Below are 11,778 nucleotides of genomic sequence, written 5' to 3'. Positions count from 1 at the left end.
ATACAACTGTTAACTTCTTATGGCTTCAGCCCGGCGTCGGTACACCTATGACAACAGCCACTTCAAGTGCAGGGCGCGAAATTCAAAATATATATTTTTTTAATATTTAACTTTCACACATTAACAAGTCCAATACAGCTAATGAAAGATACACATCTTGTGAATCCAGCCAACATGTCTGATTTTTTAAATGTTTTACAGGGAAAACACCACGTATATTTATGTTAGCTCACCAACAAATAGAAAAAAGCACAGACATTTTTCACAGCACAGGTAGCATGCACAAAACCAACCAAACTAACCTAGAACAAACCAAACTAACCAAGAAACAACTTCATCAGATGACAGTCTAATAACATGTTATACAATAAATCTATGTTTTGTTCGAAAAATTTGCATATTTCAGGTATAAATCAGTTTTACATTGCAGCTACCATCACAGCTACCGTCACAAAAAGCACCGAAGCAGCCAGAGTAATTACAGACACCAACGTGAAATACCTAAATACTCATCATAAAACATTTCTGAAAAATACATGGTGTATAGCAAATGAAAGACAAAGATCTTGTGAATACAGACAATATTTCCGATTTTTTAAAGTGTTTTACAGCGAAAAAACAATATAGCGTTATATTAGCTTACTACAATAGCTAACACACAACAGCATTGATTCAAGGCAAACGGTAGCGATAGCTAATAAAGCAGCAAAAGATATTAATTATTTCACTAACCTTCACAAACTTCATAAACTTCATCAGATGACAGTCCTCTAACATCATATTACACAATACATATATGGTTTGTTCGAAAATTTGCATATTTAGAGCTGATATCAGTGGTTATACATTGTGCTAACGTAGCATATTTTTCCCAGATTGTCCGGGTGTGTTTACGACACTCACCTATTCTGACCAAGTAACAATTCATAATCTTTACTAAAAAATACATGTTGTATAGGAAATGATAGATACACTAGTTCTTAATGCAATCGCCGTGTTAGAATTCTAAAAATAACTTCATTACGACATAAGGCTTACGTTATGGCGAGAGAGTGCCCAAAACCTGGGCGCAAACTATTAGTACACAAGTTGGACAGATATATGGAATAGCATCATAAAATGGGTCCTACTTTTGGTGATCTTCCATCAGAATGTTGTACAAGGGGTCCTTTGTCCAGAACAGTCGTTGTTTGGTTTTAGAACGTCCTTTTTCCCTCTTGAATTAGCAAGCACAGTAGCCAAGTGGCGCGAAGCTCTCCTTCCTGAACAAAGGCACACAACGAAACACGCCTAACGTCCCGAATAAATTTCAATAATCTAAGAAAACTATATTGAAAAAACATACTTTACGATGATATTGTCACATTTATCAAATAAACTCAGAGCCGGAGATAGTCGCCGCCTATAACGACAGCTTTTCAGAAGGCAATACCAAGTCCCTTCTCGCACGTTCCAGGAAACAGGAAATGGGTGATACGTCATGCCAAGAGCATTTATTCCACCTCAGACCAAGATAAACACTCCATTTCTTCTCTCACTGCCTCTTGACATCTAGTGGAAGGTGTATGACGTGCATGTATACTAATACATATCATGCCCATTTATAGGCAGGCCCTAGAACAGAGCATCGATTTCAGACTTTCCACTTCCTGGTCAGGAAGTTTGCTGCCAAATGAGTTCTGTTTTACTCACAGATATAATTCAAACGGTTTTAGAAACTAGAGAGTGTTTTCTATCCAATAGTAATAATAATATGCATATTGTACGAGCAAGAATTGAGTACGAGGCCGTTTGAAATGGGCACATTTTATCCATCTACTCAATACTGCCCCTGCAGCCCAAACAGGTTAAATTCCGAACCTTGCTGGTCCACAGAAAAAGCCAACAACCTTCCCAATAGCCATGATTGACTGAGCTAATAAGTGGGCTGGACATGCCGAGTGATGAGTTCGTATTGGACTTTGAGCTGGTCAGTCTCTTGGTAATCCTGTCAAGATTTAAGAAAATATATATATTGTATACTGGAGCTGCATAAGTGTTGCTCTCCACTTTCTGGAGGATCAAGTTTTGAAATCAGTGGAATTAGAGTATGATAGCTAAAGAGACGGAGAAACACCTGTCTCCGGATTACATCCTCAAACTAAGGGCAACCGTGGCATGGCATTCCTGACAGGTAGACATTGTTAACCTAGCTAGCTAGCCACATGCATTAGCTAAAGTGTACTGTTAGCTAGCTAGATAACGTTAGCTGGCTGGCTCCCTAGCTGATGTTATTATTCATATCCCAGAGCCGTTTGCTTTTCTAGTTAGAGCCTAATGTTAGCTAGCTAACGTTGAACCTGGTTGGTTAGCTCCCAGCACTGTGGCATTGTTGGCACTGTGTTAATTGTTGTTTAACTAGCTAATGTTAGCTGGCTGGCTCGTTAGATAACGTTACGTGACGTGTGTACAACACCCGTTGAATATGGCCGGTGTCAGTAAACGTCTGCAAAAAAGCATGATGAAATTGTTGCCAGAATGTCACGTTTTGACCTTAGTTTATTTTTTATTTCTCTATTTTGGTTTGGTCAAGGCATGAGTTTGGGTGGACATTCTATGTCTGGTGTTCTATGTTGTCCTTGTTTTGTATTTCTATGTGTTTGGCCTGGTATGGTTCCCAATCAGAGGCAGCTGTCTATCGTTGTCTCTGATTGAGAACCATACTTAGGTAGCCTGTTCCCACCTGTGTTTGTGGGTGGTTGTTTTCTGTTTTGTGTGTTCACCTTACAGGACTGTTCGTTTGTCGTTTTTGTTGTTTCGTCAAGTGTTTCATATTTTATTAAAGGTAATATGAACACTTACCACGCTGCACCTTGGTCCTATTCTCCTTCTCCCGACGACGGTCATTACACAGAAGAGCTGGTTAGGCTGTTTTCATGTTATCCAGAAGTAAACATATCATCGACCAGAGCGTCAAGGGTGCTCTGAGTCTCTACTTTTATCCAATATAAAAGACACAATTTCAAATGTTGCTACTTAACCCTTTCATGCGTGAGTTCCAAATATCTCTAACGGTCGCCCCAGCGTGAGTTGTTTTATGCACGTGATGTTAGAACGTTCTCTCCATTCAAGAATGTGATTGTTATGTAACAGTACATTTAATCTGCGCTGCCCTCAAACCAAAGCACGCCTTTGCCTGTTTTATTTGTCAATTTTAAATTATTTTCTAAACAGTTTTTTATTTTATAATAACAGTTTGAAATGAGGTGTGTTCCGCCTCATTCATTCACATAAAAGTAGTCATTTTTACTTTTGCGGACCAATTAATGACATTTGACATTTCTGACCCGGACAAAATTCCCCAAACACTTCTCAATTGTTTGTGCAGTTCAAGTCTGCAGACATTTACTCATCTGCCGTCCTGCATACACGTGTTCATATTTTCCACCTGTCGCCTGCATCGCAATCAAAGTTGTTTTCGTTACCAATAATAACTTTGGAAATGAGTGCGTTTCTATCAAAGTGCCTTATTACGTTATAATAGTTTCTGCATGTCGTGTTATGTCGTTTCTACTGTAGCATCATGTTTTTGTGTATATTCCTTATAACCGCGGACACGCGATGTAACGTTACTCATTTCATAACATGTATGGTGTTATACTCAATGCTTAGGTATCTAGCTACAGTCTTATTAGCTCTGGAAAACAATGCTAATTGCGTCACGGATGTATTAGCATGTGTTGTATGTTGAAGCTACCCTGGCCTTTTGACTCCCAAGTGGCACAGCGTCTCAGTGCTATCTTCAAATCCAGACTGCGTTTCTATCAAAGTAAGTGCCTAATTACGTTATAATAGTTTCTGTGTCGTGTTTTACCGTTTCTACTGTAGCTCACTGTGTGTATAGAGCATAATATATTTGTGTATATTCCTTATAACCGCGGACACGCTAGGTAACGTTACTCATGTTACTCACCTTTTATGGTGTTATATTCAATCGTGCTTATGTAGCTAGTTACATTATTCTATTAGCTCTGTAAAACAATGCTAAATGCGTCAGAAGTATTGGCATGTTGTATTTTGACGCTACCCTGGAAAAATATCTTATACCACTTGGTCGTTTTCTGAGTTCATTCCACAAAGCTGTTTATCATGTCGGCCTTATCCACTGCCCCCATTTTGAGGTAATAGTCAAGCACGCAGTCTGGTTTGATGTTTCTCTGTCTGGTTTGTTTCTCTCTCCCGTCAGGTGGTTCACCTTCCCCGTGGCCGACCTGGTTGCTGTATGGACAGTGGAGAGGACATGGACGTCTCGTTTGTCATGGCACTTTACTGCCAGCTGTTGACATCTCTTGTTTTGTATAACGGGTCATTTAGGATGGCAGTAGCGTTGATGATGAAATGCAGTCATAGCAGCAGAACTAGAAAGCAGTCTTGGGAAAAGAGGGTGGCAAAGAAGGGAGTTGCAAACATAGGATCTCTGCTCCAGTATTCTCTTAGGGAGTTCTTCTTTACTGTCACCAGGAATGTATACATTTCACTAATTGTGGTTGTCCCCCCACTCCTGGTGTAACAGTATAACTTTACGTCCGTCCCCTCGCCCATACCCGGGCGCGAACCAGGGACCCTCTGCACACATCAACAACAGTCACCCACGAAGCATCGTTACCCATCGCTCCACAAAAGCCGCAGCCCTTGCTGAGCAAGGGGAACCACTACTTCAAGGTTTCAGAGCAAGTGACGTAACTGATTGAAACGCTATTAGCGCGTACCCGCTAACTAGCTAGCCATTTCACATCCGTTACACTGGCTCTCTCTTACCCTGTAGCTCCAAGGCATAGCGATTGGTCTCTACTATGTCTCCCACCAGCTCCTCTGTCAGAAACAACTTGAAGCACTCTGCCTCAGATGGAAATGGCAAGGGGCGTTGCACTCCAGACTGAGACTCATCAACACAATCAGCAGGGCCAGGAGGGGTGAAATGGCTGGCAGCCTTCTAGCTACCACAGAACTCCTGTACTTCATCCACTGTCAGTCTGCCACCATCACCACCAGCATCTTCTAATGGAACTGGGACTTTGTCAGTGGACAAGGGGTCCTCAGATTCAGGGTTCTCAATGGCTACAAGGTTGGGGGGCAGCTCCTCACTGTCAGAATCTGATTCCTGACTTTCATACTCAGACTCAAAATCTCCAGAATTTCCACATTTGTGAGTTGTCTCCTTTTGAAAGTTATTGCTAATGCTACAGCTTAGCTCACTATCTACATACATAAACAACAACACTGAATGGTTTAGAGTGAGAGGGTACGTGGTTGACTGCCGGCACGCGCCACTTGTCTCAATAAATCACTATCAGAAAATGTTTTGTGTGGCAATTATTTGTGTATTTACTGTTTTATTCACATGTTTTCAATTCTATGTGACAAATCATGCATTCCGATTCTTGCACAGATTGTAATGGGCACATATTATGTGTGTAAAATGCTTTTTTGAAGGTTGTACTGATTATGATGAGCTAAGCTAATTCCAGCTGTGTAGCCATGTTTGTTGACATACAATGCATTCTGGGTTTCACGTAATCGTCTGTTTGACCAAAGATGTTATAACAAAAGGAGGTGAGTAAGAGTTCACTCATTTTTTGAGGACTTCCGGAAATGAAGGGTGGGATGTGAACGACAGTGATTGACACACCCCTTCAACATGCATACTATAAACAGACCAAACTCATCTTGTCTTCTCTTATTATCTTCGGTTTCTGTGAGAAACAAATGCATGGCTGCGCGCTGAAACTAATCGTCGGATTACTTTCGATTTCAAAAGTGTTTTACCTAATTATTTCGATCAATGGTGAGCTCACCCGTGATGTGATTAATTATACATAATAATTGCTATTAGCTAATTCATATTGTAGTTTATGTCAGCCGAGAGTTAGAAAATATTACTGCTTGTGTTGGGTCAATCTTTCCTCAGTTAGCGCTTGGACAAATGTAGCCTACATTTTTCCGGTTAGGATGATTGTGTTATGCTATATATACTTCTGTGAATATCTGAACATTGCATCCCAAAATAAACTGCTCACATTCTGGACATAACTTTGTAAGGACTGTGTTTGTGTAAATAGTTTCTGAAAAAAGTGTGGCCAGCTCAAACGCTGATTGTTGCGTCATTCGAAACTGGCCGTTCTAAACGAGCGTTCTAAATGAGTGTTCTAATCACACGGGTGTGATCGTACGCTTCAGGGACCACTGTAGAACGATCACACCCGTGTGATGGTACGTGTGAAAGGGTTAAGACCGAATCCAGGTGGTGAGTCACATTTTAACTCATATCTTGTTTTTAACTTCCTATTTGCAGTAACAACACCAGAATGAAGGGTTGGATCATAAATAACCTTCCAAGAACAATGTGTTCACCTTTGCTCTTCAACAGAGCAGCATTGTCAAGAGGAATGGAGATACCTTGATTACAGTTTCTACTTCCTCTCCTCTGAGAAGAAAACCTGGGTTTCCACCATCCTTCTACCAATTTAAAGTAGTCAAAATTGTCATCTGGGTGGGTTTTCCTATGTGTTGTAGCCTCAATGGAGCTGCCCATACTGTCACAGATGCATAAATGGCACAGATATAAAGATGAGTCATATCTATCTCTATGGTTCAAGGTCACAGTAATTTAAGGAAGAAACTGAGCTTGTAGAAAACAGCCAGTAGGGGGAGACAAACACTTATAAAGTAGGTATTATACCCAACATGAGGGACTTTTCTGACAGGCAAGCAGTTTGACAAGCAGTTTATAGACAAAACTTCAAACTGACCCTTACCTTAACCCTAACCTTCACCTAATTTGAACTAATTCAGAAACTGAACAGATTATAAATGTTTTACGATTTAATAAAATGATGTTATTGATGTTTAAAATGAAGCCTTTTCCTTTCTAGATGTCCTGTTGTACTTGTGGTGACCTTATATCCATGGATGAAAAGTGGCCTGTGTTTTCAGGACAGATACAGTACATAAGACCTACATAGAATGTGAATAATGACATGAAGGGCACATCTCAAATGGCACCATATTCCCTGTATAGTGCACTACTTTTGACCAGGGTCCATCACTATGTAGGAAAAAGGGTTCCATTTGGAACACTGTAAGTTTAGGGAGGTTATTGCTGGAACACCTATTGTATTGTAATTTCAGTTGATTTCAGCATACGTTGCTGTGCCAACTCATATTTAGCCATACCACTGACTTCCTTTAATAACAGATTCATGTCTGTCTGTCTGTCAGTGGTTGGTGGTTATTAGCAGACCTGGGCCACGTATTCATTAGGTCACACCAGAGAAAAAATGTTTTACAACCACAAATGAAAACATGTTATTCTTATTGGACAGGTACAGTTAGTCGCTCCCTGTTTCAGTTTGTTTTCTTTTTTTGGCGCCTAATGAATATGACCCAAATACTTTAGCTGTTCTTGGTTGAGCTTGTCTGACTTAATGTAATCCAGTAGCATAGTCCCAAATATTAGATAGTTTTTAAACCCAGGTGTGGTTATTAGTTATTTTTAAAGCATCTAGAGGCATAATTAAGACGTATACATCCAATATGTTAATCAGTGATATAGAGAAGTAAGAGACCATATAAGAGGGTGTGTGTGTCTGGTGTATGTGGGTGGAACTTCCCCCAGAAGACCAGGAAGTTATTCAGGAATCAGAAAACAAGGTGAAAAGAAGAAGGTATCCCAACTATAACCAGTCATGACATGTTTCTGTTCCACAAATCCATATAAATGTTGTTGCTGCTGCTATTTTCTTCTTTTGATATTTGACACTTCCGGTGCTCTGTAGATAACCCCCACCACCTACAACAGGGTCAAAAGCAGTCAGCTTCAGACTCAGACACAGGGCAGAGATACTCTCCTGAACCATAGAAATTGTCTTGTTGTCTAAGGCAGGGTTTCCCAAACTCGGTCCTGTTACTTAAATCAGCTGTGTAGTGCTACGGCAAAAATGAAAACGTGCACCCAGGGGGGCCCCAGGACCGAGGTTGGGAAACCCTTCTTTAATGCACCGTAGCTTTAGTTACTAAACGTTGTTGTAGATGTCTGAGTCCATCTATACCAAGCCAGATATGACCAAGAAGGTGTGACAGAGGTGAGATGGAGGAGAGGATTGTTGATATCTACATCAGTGCAGACACCCTGAGGGACAATCAGATCAGCACCATGACACATGTGCAGAAAGGCCAGCTACGGCTACAGTGCTAGCTGTGCCACTAGAGATTCTCTGTTTGAGTCCAGGCTCTATCTCAGCCGGCCGCGACCGGGAGATCCATGGGGCGGCGCACAATTGGCCCAGCGTCATCCGGGTGAGGGGAGGGTATGGCCGGCAGGGATATCCTTGTCCCGTCGCGTACTAGCGACTCCTGTGGCGGGCCGGGCGCAGTGCACGCTGACACGGTTGCCAGGTGTACGATGTTTCCTCCGACACATTGTTGTGGCTGGCTTCCGGGTTAAGTGGGCATTGTGTCAAGAAGCAGTTCTGGTGGTTGGGTTGTCTTTCGGAGGAAGCCCGGCTCTCAACCTTTGCCTCTCCTGAGTCCGTACGAGAGTTGCAGCGATGAGACAAGACTGTAACTACCAATTGGATACCACAAATTGGGGTGAAAAAGATATATAAAAAGAAAAAAAGAAAGGCCAGCTCAACACCCTTACTGAATAGAGAAACCAGATAGTTCTGATGTGATATACACTGCTCAAAAAAATAAAGGGAACACTTAAACAACACAATGTAACTCCAAGTCAATCACACTTCTGTGAAATCAAACTGTCCACTTAGGAAGCAACACTGATTGACAATAAATTGCACATGCTGTTGTGCAAATGGTATAGACAAAAGGTGGAAATTATAGGCAATTAGCAAGACACCCCCAATAAAGGAGTGATTCTGCAGGTGGTGACCACAGACCACTTCTCAGTTCCTATGCTTCCTGGCTGATGTTTTGGTCACTTTTGAATGCTGGCGGTGCTCTCACTCTAGTGGTAGCATGAGACGGAGTCTACAACCCACACAAGTGGCTCAGGTAGTGCAGCTCATCCAGGATGGCACATCAATGCGAGCTGTGGCAAGAAGGTTTGCTGTGTCTGTCAGCGTAGTGTCCAGAGCATGGAGGCGCTACCAGGAGACAGGCCAGTACATCAGGAGACGTGGAGGAGGCCGTAGGAGGGCAACAACCCAGCAGCAGGACCGCTACCTCCGCCTTTGTGCAAGGTGGAGCACTGCCTGAGCCCTGCAAAATGACCTCCAGCAGGCCACAAATGTGCATGGTATAAACCCTTTAAAGCCTACGGGAATATGCAACGCAGTACCATGAAATGGCCTACAAAGGCACAACCAAAAGAACCTTAGAATGATAATAATCCAGACTGCAATACAGGTGCTGTCACGTTCCTGACCTGTTTTCTGTTGTTTTGTATGTGTTTAGTTGGTCAGGACGTGAGCTGGGTGGGAATTCTATGTTGTGTGTCTAGTTTGTCTGTTTCTATGTCCAGCCTAATATGGTTCTCAATCAGAGGCAGATGGTAATCGTTGTCCCTGATTGAGAATCATATATAGGAGGCTTGTTTTGTGTTGGGGTTTTGTGGGTGTTTGTTTCCTGTCTCTGTGTTTGTGTTCTGCACCAGATAGGTCTGTATCGGTTTTCACGTTTGTTATTTTGTAAGTTGTTTGTAGTGTTCACTTGATCTTTTAATTAAACATGTTGAGCACTGGCTACGCTGCACTTTGGTCCTCTCCTTCACCTATGGAAGAAAGCCGTTACAGAAACACCCACCAAACCCGGACCAAGCAGCGTAGCAACGGGGAGCAGCAGCGGCCTAGTACACAGGACTACTGGACACAGGAGGAATGGTCTTGGGAGATCATGGACGGAAAAGGACCCTGGGGAAGGGTTGGAGAGAATCGCCGCTCTCGGGAGAAGGAGGCAGCCACAGCCCAGGAGCGGTGGATTGAGGAGGCAGCACGTAAGAGAGGCTGGAAGCCCGAGAGGCTCACCCAAAAATTTCTTGGGGGGGGGCTAAAGGGGAGTGTGGCGAAGCCGGGTTGGATACCTGAGCCAACTCCCCGGGCTTACCGTGGAGTGAGAGGGCGTCGTGCTGGTCAGACACCGTGTTATGCGGTGGAGCGCACGGTGTCCCCAGTACGCATGCTTAGCCCAGTGCGGGCTATTCCACCTTGCCGCACTGTTAGGGCTAGGTTGGGCATCGAGCCGGGTGCCATGAAGCCGGCCCAACATATCTGGCCTCCAGTACGTCTCCTCGGGCCGGCGTACATGGCACCAGCCTTACAGGTGGTGTCTCCGGTTCGCCTGCATAGCCCAGTGCGGGCTATTCCACCTCGCCGCACTGGCAAGGCTACGGGGACCATTCAACCTGGTAAGGTTGGGGAGGCTCGGTGCTCAAGAGCGCGTGTCCTCCTTCACGGTCCGGTATATCCGGCGCCACCTTCCCGCCCCAGCCCAGTACCACCAGTGCCTACACCACGCACCAGGCTTCCAGTGCATCTCCAGAGCCCTGTTCCTCCTCCACGCACTCTCCCTATGGTGCGTGTCTCCAGCCCAGTGCCTCCAGTTCCGGCACCACGCACCAAGCCTCCTGTGCGTCTCCAGAGCCCTGTACGCACTGTTCCTTCTCCCCGCACTCGCCCTGAGGTGCGTGCCCTCAGCCCGGTACCTCCAGTTCCGGTACTACGCACCAGGCCTATAGTGCGCCTCGAGAGTCCAGTGTGCCCTGTTCCTTCTCCCCGCACTCGCCCTGAGGTGCGTGCCCTCAGCCCGGTACCTCCAGTTCCGGCACCACGCATCAGGCCTATAGTGCGTCTCAGCCGGCCAGAGTCTGCCGTCTGCCCAGCGGTGCCTGAACTGCCCGTCTGCCCAGCGGCGCCTGAACTGCCCGTCTGCTCAACGCCGTCTGAACTGTCCGTCTGCCCAACGCCGTCTGAACTGTCCGTCTGCCCAACGCCGTATGAGCTGGCCGTCTGCCAAGCGCCATCGGAGCCATCCGTCTCCCCAGCGCCATCTGAGCCATCCGTCTCCCCAGCGCCATCTGAGCCATCCGTCTCCCCAGCGCCATCTGAGCCATCCGTCTCCCCAGCGCCGTCTGAGCCATCCGTCTGTCCCGAGCCGTTAGAGCCGCCCGTCTGTCCCGAGCCGTCAGAGCCGTTCGTCAGTCAGGAGCCGCTAGAGCCATTCGTCAGTCAGGATCTGCCAGGGCCGCCAACCAGACAGGATCTGCCAGAGCCGCCAACCAGACAGGATCTGCCAGAGCCGCCAACCAGACAGGATCTGCCGGAGCCGCCAACCAGACAGGATCTGCCGGAGCCGCCAACCAGACAGGATCTGCCGGAGCCGTCAGCCAGCCATGAGCGTCCAGAGCCGCCAGCCAGTCATGAGCCGCCAGCCAGTCATGAGCCGCCAGCCAGTCATGAGCCGCCAGCCAGTCATGAGCCGCCAGCCAGTCATGAGCTGCCCTACAGTCATGAGCTGCCCTACAGTCATGAGCTGCCCTACAGTCATGAGCTGCCCTACAGTCATGAGCTGCCCTACAGTCATGAGCTGCCCTACAGTCATGAGCTGCCCTACAGTCCGGAGCTGCCAGTCAGTCCGGAGCTGCCACTCAGTCCGGAGCTGCCACTCAGTCCGGAGCTGCCATTCAGTCCGGAGCTGCCATTCAGTCCGGAGCTGCCATTCAGTCCGGAGCTGCCCCTCTGTCCGGAGCTGCCCCTCTGTCCTGAGTTACCCCTCTGTCCTGAGCTA

The sequence above is a fragment of the Salvelinus namaycush genome, chromosome 8 (genome assembly GCF_016432855.1).
Source record: "Salvelinus namaycush isolate Seneca chromosome 8, SaNama_1.0, whole genome shotgun sequence".
Taxonomy (NCBI): Eukaryota; Metazoa; Chordata; class Actinopteri; order Salmoniformes; family Salmonidae; genus Salvelinus; species Salvelinus namaycush.
The sequence above is the reverse complement of the archived record's forward strand: the minus strand, read 5'-3'. Positions refer to the sequence as shown.